Source organism: Rhineura floridana, chromosome 5, assembly GCF_030035675.1.
Source record: "Rhineura floridana isolate rRhiFlo1 chromosome 5, rRhiFlo1.hap2, whole genome shotgun sequence".
Lineage (NCBI taxonomy): Eukaryota > Metazoa > Chordata > Lepidosauria > Squamata > Rhineuridae > Rhineura > Rhineura floridana.
The window spans coordinates 155,584,370-155,592,996 of record NC_084484.1 but is presented as its reverse complement, the minus strand read 5'-3'; positions in this window follow the sequence as shown (position 1 = coordinate 155,592,996).

Below are 8,627 nucleotides of genomic sequence, written 5' to 3'. Positions count from 1 at the left end.
TCCCAAATACATCTACAGGGAAGTAAGCCCTCTGCATTGACTTCTATTCCAATTATTTTCTTTGACTTTTTCCCAGCATAACTTTTGTCTGGATTGGGACCTGCAAGAGTGCTCCAAACATGAGTTGGATGTGGCGTAAGTCCCCTCCCCTGGCATGCTCCTTTTTTGTGCCTTTTTCCAGCTTATGCCAGCTCCACTTGCACCAGTCTTGGCTGAGCCAGCTGGGTTGCAGCTGTTCCTGGCTGGGCTGGCTGAGCACCAGCTGAGCTAGGCTAAGGGACTTATGTCAGCGTAGCCCAGCTGAGCCGGGACCCAGCCAGCTCAGCTGGACATCCACCACATCCAACTCCCCTGAGCCCAGCGTAAATGCAAGCTGAACTGTCCCCCAGGAATAAATGTTAGAAGACTATAACTTTGGCTGGAGTTGTAATCATTTATGTAAAGGCAGCTACTTATTCAAAGCAGCTAAAACCATTTTTCTTCAGTGTGTCTGCATGGAAAAAAATAGACTGAACTACTTTAATACATCAGTGGTGATTTTCTTTAATGTAACACAGACTGAAATAATAATAATAACAATAAGAATATATTAATAGTGATGGTAATGATGGGCCTGACAATCTCAAACCAACATCATCAACTTGCTAAAGATTTTTTTTACTTGAAACGGCAATTAAAGTTAAAAAAGAAAAACATACTTGTTAACAAATCACAGGCAGAGAACACAATAGACAGCACATAGGACTGATTTTTTTGAAAGAATCTGATCCCATTTTTGCCATCACAAGCTAAATTAAAAATGGCAGTGATTGTGTTAGCTTCAAACTGAACATGCTGAACACAAGGGACAAGTAATGGAGTGGTTGCTTGTGAAAATGGAACAACAACAAAAATAGAAAGCCATGATTTGCATTTAGATCAGAGGAAAAAAATACCACAATATACAAAACAATGTGGATTTCTGTATAACAGTGAAACAAATATTTAAATAGAAGTGGAGGCATGTATTCAGAGATTGTTTTACAATTTGACTTGAAAACCTATTTTCATTGACATCAAAACATTTTTTCTTTAAAGTTCCTATATTTCAGCTTCAGTAGCACATACTCGAAACCAAAACCTTTTATTTTAGATTAATTGCTCCAGAATAACAACTAGTTTCTGGATTATAAATTTATGCTGCACATGAATAGGTAGCAAAAGGGGGAGAGATTTTATAATTCTTGAACTACCTTGATGTTGCCCATACAAGCTTGTTAAGGTGCTAACTATTCTATATTACTTGATACTGAATGTGCCCCAAAGCTCTAACTGCATTCGTTTACGCAGAACAATGAGCTCATTAAAAGACAAATTCTTTCTTCCTTACTCCCTGATAGCAACTGTAATCTGTACACTTTTATAATTTGTACACTATTGTAATAAACGCAAGCCAGCAATACTGTCTACCATATCTGTAATAATTTAGCTTTTCACAATGAAGTGACATCCCATCCTAAACAAAACTGATCCTCTAACAACAGCATCGTTTTCTAGCAAATCCTGCATCTTTTAAAAAAAATAGCTATGTAATGTTTTTTGAATATATACTGAGAGTGTTTTGGAGAAAGGAGTGCGATTCCAACAATGAGGTAGCAGAATGAAGTGGGCTGCTCATAAAAAATGCACTACTGAGGCAGTGTGACAAGTACAGAAAAAGGCAATGTGTGTACAGCCTGCATTGTGCTTGCGCTGTGGAAAAAGAACTCACATTTGGCAGGAGGAGGGAGAGAAATTTTCCTGGAAAGTGCACTTCTAGTTGGGTGAAAGGGAACAGGCATGGAGAAAGCACTGCTGGCAACAAACAAATAGGATGAAGGTAAGCAGGATGTAATCACTGCTGGCAGTGGAGCAAGAGGGATATGCATGGAGTATACACTGCAGGCAATAAGAAAATACACAGTGGCAGTGAGAGGAGGGCACGTTACAAGTGCTCTGCTGGTGCTGGAAGGGTGTACATTAAAACAAAAGACAGAGTCTATGTGATATCAGAGATGAGGTCTGCATGAAGAATGCACAGCAAATGGTTGTGTGCCTGTGTGTGGAGAGAAGGGAGTTTGTGCTGATGGAATGTGAATAGCCAGTTGCTCCTTCATACGTGAGCTCCACTGCATGAGCAGACAGTATTAGCCAGTAAGACTGGCTTGCAGTCCATTGGTAGAAAAACACAGCAGGTTAGGAGGGATATCAGGCAGAGGTGTATGGGGATGCCTGGATTTTGATAATAAGGTTACAAGCTTTTGCATATGTTTAGACTTTGTCTATCCCATTCAAAAGGGGCACACCAAGAGAGAGGATGTAAAAAGCAAAGTGGCACAGTCACATGGCAATTGAAGTTATGTTGGTAATGGCATTAAGAAAAGTGTTGACACCAATGATGAAAACGGATTACACATTTTATTGAGATTCCCATATGATTTTTCTAGCATTCAGTGACAAATGTGAGTGAAATGTGATACCAGAACCCCATGTGTTCCCAGCATTCCATCCTCGTTCCTTCACACTTCCTAGCTACATTTGTTATGAACAAAAAGTGCTTCTTTGCCTAATCAATTAAGCCAATAATCTGCAGGAGGTTCTATGAAAATGCTGTCCACAATACGAAAATTGTCAAACATAAGCAGAGGAAGAGAAAGAAAGAATAAAGAGGACTGAGAACAACTTAAGTACACCAGGAAGGGACCCTTACACAATCAACAGGTCCAGATTTTCCCTAACTGCTCCTGCACTGAAACAAGTGATGGCACCTTTAAATATTCTGCCTGTGAATACAGATTAGATCACAACGTTCATCACAGTGCTGGAACACAAGGTGGTTTCAGATACAGTATTCAATACAAACTCAGGTTTGATACCAAGTTCACATTTGACTACAAGTACTACAAGTATAGTAGTGCTTGTACTGTACACAGGCAGTACCTGTGTGATGATACATTTTAAATATATATATATATATAAGGTGTGCACCCAAGCAACATGATATTTGGAGCAGCCCTCTGACTGGATTCTCTGAAAGGATGGATGCTGTTTCAGCACAGCCATAGCAGGGAAGACACCCTTGTTTCACATCACCCACAAACGACACATGAAGTCAAAGTTCCATGACTAGAACTCCCAGTGTCTTTTCTTTGTTATAAAAAGTAGCCATGGTGGGCAATCTGAATTGGAGCTGTTGTGGGTCTAACCCTTTAGCCCCACATCAATTCTTTGAATTAAAATTCTCTTTTCTCCAAAGCTGCTGTTAGCTGTGAAGGTGAACACTTATCCAACTTCAGCAATGAAGCTCATGAATTTTCCTCTCCACAGCTAAAAGCAGCTTCGGGTGGGGAGGGGTGGTATGGAGCAAAGGGTAACACTCCCCCTTCCCCATGCTGTGGCCCCACTCCCCACTGGGATCTTCCCAAGGCTGCTTTTTTGTAATAGAATTGCAACTTCCGTGCTGTGCCTAGTTGCTTAGTACTGTACAAAGTTGCAAATACTAACAATTCGTTGTAGGATTCATAAAAGCACCAACTCTAATCTCAGTTCACAATGTTCCGCTATAGTAAATGGCAATAAAGTGAAAAAAAAATCCACCCCAAGATTATTTTATGCTAAAAAATAGGCATGGAACACACTGCTGTTACACCCTGCATGAAATATCTGAATGCACAATTCTCTTATAGCCTTCAGAGAGTATCAGTGTATATTTTTTCCTCACCTACAGTATAGAAAAAGCAGCATAATTTCATACCAATAGCAATAAAAATGCACTAGCAGCCCCATTTCCTTTCAACATCTACCTTTTTTACTATTAAATAAATGTCTAGTTTCGAAATTTACTGTCAGTTCAAACTACCTCGTTGTCCAAAGCGTTACTGAAACTAAAAAAGGACTTTTCGAAAACATGCCATTTAGCAGGATAAAAAGCTTCCGAGTGAGCTCAGGATCCAAATCAACAGCTTCTTTTAAGCTTGGGCAGTCCAAGTAACAGTTTTGCTTCACTAAGCAGAGCATGGCAATTCGATTTCTCTGGAACAGAGAAGCACTATGCTGAAAAATTGCCCTCAGAATCAGACATTTTGAAGACTTTGGTGCAATATCATTTTAGTCTAGATAAATAATTCAGTAGAGGCCATTAAAAATTAACCAAAGAATAATTTTTCATAGGATAAGCTTATAAACAGAAGCCAAATTATTCTGTTCACTGCTAACCTAGGAGGTTTGCAGGGCAACCAATTCACTTCTTCAGTAACAGTGACCATGTGTTTGCTTTGTAAAGGCAAGGCCTGTCTTAAATCTACAGCATGTGCTTTATTCCTATGACTGTTAATGGCTGGAATCCACATACCATTTATCCCATGCTACTGAACTCAATTGAATTGCTCGAGAATAAGTGGGCTATGGACTCCTGCCAATGAGAGCCATGCATGTACACTGAGATGAGAACAAAGTCTTTGTCTCAGATGCAGACCACACCTATAGCACAATAAACTTTACAATCTCTGGGAGCAAACTAAGATCACACAGAGCAGCCCATGCCATTAAAAGAAAGCCTTCTTTAAAAAAAAATACAATGCCACACAAAATACTAAGTATGCAGTATTACACAATATATTCTAAGACCATATAAAAGTTAGCAGGTGACCTGTAAGTGCAAAGAGTATAGAATGCCAAATACCTGATCTAACATACTCTTTACAGGTTATATACAGGGTAATAAATGTACAAGCATCATCCCAAGCAAAATTCTACACAAATAAAACCTAATTTAAAGAATAAAAATAATGACATCATTATTAAAGAATACAGCATCTTTGGGACCTGGAAGATCATTTCTGCCTATCAAGGCTGTAGAAATACAGGAATCTCTTGTTATTAAAATGTACATCACTACAGAATGCCCCCAAGGATGGTAACCTCCATAAGTTTCATTCCTTTAACTCCAGTATTTTACTATTTTTCTCAATCATTAGCCTATCAGAGTACTCTACAGACTACAGAAGGGAATGAAATACACCTATCGCAAGTTTGTTGAACATCCTTTTCAGTGCATTGTCTTAGGCACTGTTTCAATTTTCTAACATACAAATATAATCTTCTTATTAAAAATAAAAACATCCTGGCAAAAATTAGCTGCAATTTGTAAATTGTAGAATTAAAGATTTCAAAATCATTAGCCACTTCATGCACACTTCATGCACACTTGCCTGTGAGCAAGACCACTGAACAGTAGGACTGCCTTTAGAGTCACTGTGCACAAGAGTGCACTGCACAAAATGGTGCTTTGTGAATAATTAAGGGCCAATGCTTAAGACACTGGTCCATAGCAGCATGTGGGTTGAGTGTAACTGTGCTGCTGCTGCTGAGGGCATGGTAAAATATGGGCACATAATGAAAGGTTGGGATCTGGGTGAACAAGGAAGCATCACACACACAGTCAGCACTGATACATTTAACTCACATGCCATCAGAGGAATATGGCATTTCCCCATGCTGTTTTGGAAGTGTGGCAAGAACTTTCTATTTCTTCCCTTCAGGCCAAAGTATCACATGAGAATTGAATTTCACTTATTCCTGGCACTGAAAGTGTCTTGGACTTGAAATTCTGGCAATAGTTCAGTGAGTTCACAGTTCTGAGACAGACATGCATAAAGCTCATTCTCACAAGACCTATCTGCATTCACACATTCATCCTATGAATGCAATGTCTGTAAGACCTGTCATAACAGATACTACATTCATATAGACTATACCATGACTTCAAAATGTGGACTCATCACTATGTCTACACAGCCTTTGACCTGATTTAGCCAATCCCGTTACTGTGGTAAAAAACACAAATAGTCTACTTCAAGTTATCTCCTCCTTCTTTTCAAAATATGATTGTCATCAACTTATAAACACTATTAGCAGATAGATGAACTGCTACCGTACTGGGTCTTACCAACTAGTAGCTACAAACTGGGGAAACACCGATTTCTTCCATCTTTCCTATCTCTACAGACCTACTTGCCAGGGGCCATCGATTTCACCTGCACAGTCATGGTGTTTTAGGAGAACAGCGCTCTTGGAACTTCCTTTATTGTAATGAGTATACTTCCAGTGGAGTAAACAGGGAAGTTTTAACTCCATCCTGACATTATGAAACTTGGTACATCACTGGAGTGTTAATCAGAAGCCAACATACATGCTTCCTTAACAAGGTAATATTATTGCTAGCTAGATGGGTACATGGTGCTACTCCGTTATCAGCAAGATCTTGTGAGCACTTTTGATCATGAAAATGGCTCTGTCATACACAACAGTTGTTAGAAGTGTTGCTAGTTACTACTGAAGATATTGACAGTGGTTAATCCTGCTCCTGTCACAGTGAAAAAATTGTTGTGTGTATGATGCCTTCGATTTCTTTTGCTAGCCTTTAGAAGAGGAGCAACAAAGGGTTGTAAAATGAAAAAGTGAGAAAATGAAAGAAAGACAAAACATTTTTAATGGTGCATCTTAGGAATCTAACCTATTAATTCTATTGTTTCTTCATACATACAGGCTACAGATAAGCAAAATACAAATGGTGAAAAACCAAAATTAGGATTCTCATGACAACATTGTTTCCTACTACTTTAAACGTTGCACCACTGTTTTGACCCGTAGCTTAACTCTTCCTACATAGCACAACATCCTCTTTCCAACTCAACTTTCGGCTTCCTTCACCATTTTTCTACACGGATTGCTCCTTTAAACAAAACACTGTAATAGCTTTGCATTAAAAGCATGCAAAAGGAGGATATGATCTTCACTGATGTAAAACAGAGAATACAACTAGGATTAAAATCCTGTGCCCCCTAGATTCTTTCCTTCCAGAACACTGCAGCTACAAGGGGAGGATCCATGCAATCTGATGTAGCCTCTGAGCCTTCAATGGGAGGGACTAAACACACACATAAGACTAAGCCAATCAATCTCTCCACCTCAAATCTAAAAAAACACTCAAGCAGAATCAGGTCAAATATGAATCCCTTTCTCAGGCAAATTTATATAACTTTCAAAATGATTTGGCAAGATTTACACTATGTACCCTTGGTCTGTTAGTCTGTGCATGGAAGTTGTGTGCCCTTCAGCATATTACAGAAATGTGTACATGTACAGTATGTGTGTCCATCAGAATACACATGCTTATGTACAACCACCCACAAATACATTCTTAGAAAGTATACAAAATAAACCCACCTGGGTTCATTAGCACTCTGCAAAGCATTTTTTTTAACTTGGGAGGCCCATTGATTACAACAGAACTTATTGCCAATTAAGCATACTTAGAACTCAGCTTTCAGAGACTAACACACATCAACATCAACAAAGTAAATAGGGAGTGAAAGGCTAAGATCTGATCCTGACCTCCCTCCTCTAGGATAATGGAAGACACAACCCACCTCAGCATTGTTGCATGTAATCTACAAACCATTAAAAGCAGTTTCCTCACTACTATCCAGAATTAAGTGGTTTGAGGACCACAGCCTATATACTGCAGGTTGCAATCAATATACATTATTGACTGAGATCCAATGACCTGTTCAGGCTTATGGAAAGGGTTTGCTGAGAACTTTTTATCTGAATAACTGATTCCCATGCCATATTACAAACCGCTTTTACAAACTTCCCCCTCCCAATTCAAAAGCAGTTTACTTTGTGGTATGGGGGCTACCGTTTACAAAAAACTCTAAGCCCCTTTAAGATCACAATACTAATTTCACTAATGACCACTGGGATCCAAACAGCTGCTTAACTAGTCCCACATGCCTAAAGAGGTGGAAAGTTGGGGATTATGTTTCTTGTCTACTTGTTCACCCCAACCCTCCATGCCAAATGCAAACTTATGATACTGAACATACTTTAAAAAGCAGTTTGTGACAGCATAAGGGAATCAGCTCTCCAAAGTTAAAGAGAGAGAAAAAATTCACTTGGCTTGCTCAAGCCCTTCCATGTGCCTAAAGTAACTCTTTGGAGTTTGGCCTTTGTAAATATAAACATTGTGATTTTTTCCCTGCAGTTTTGCACATAGGCTACATAAATACCATTTAAAATCAATAGGATATAAGCAGCCTAGCTGTGGGCCATAATACAACCCTCATATGTTCTAGCTTTTCTTCATTAACTTATAGCCTTAATGTTCTTATTCAGACGTTTATTTTGTATACCAGTATTTATGTATGGTAACTTAAAGGAAAGCTCAAACAATTAAGGGTGAGATATAATTGATTCACAGAAGGAAATTTATAATTTTCTACATCATATAATATATAGTTTTTTAAAGTAAGTTTAATTTTTTAAAAAATAAACAGGACCTCTGAAACAGGACCTTTGCCTAATGGCGTTCTGCTTTTTATTTTTTAAGCACTGTCACATTAGAGCTCAATATGTGGCTGTTTCAATCTATCTTGAAAATAAATCTTTAGGCACATCATGTGATGCTGCTTCATTGAAAAGATGTGAACACAGTAACCACTTTTCAGGAGCACTGCTTATATTCAATGGTCACTAATATGTCTGTTGTGTCCATGGTAATAAAACCATTTAAAGGATTAACAGTTTGCCCATTTTCTTCTTTTATT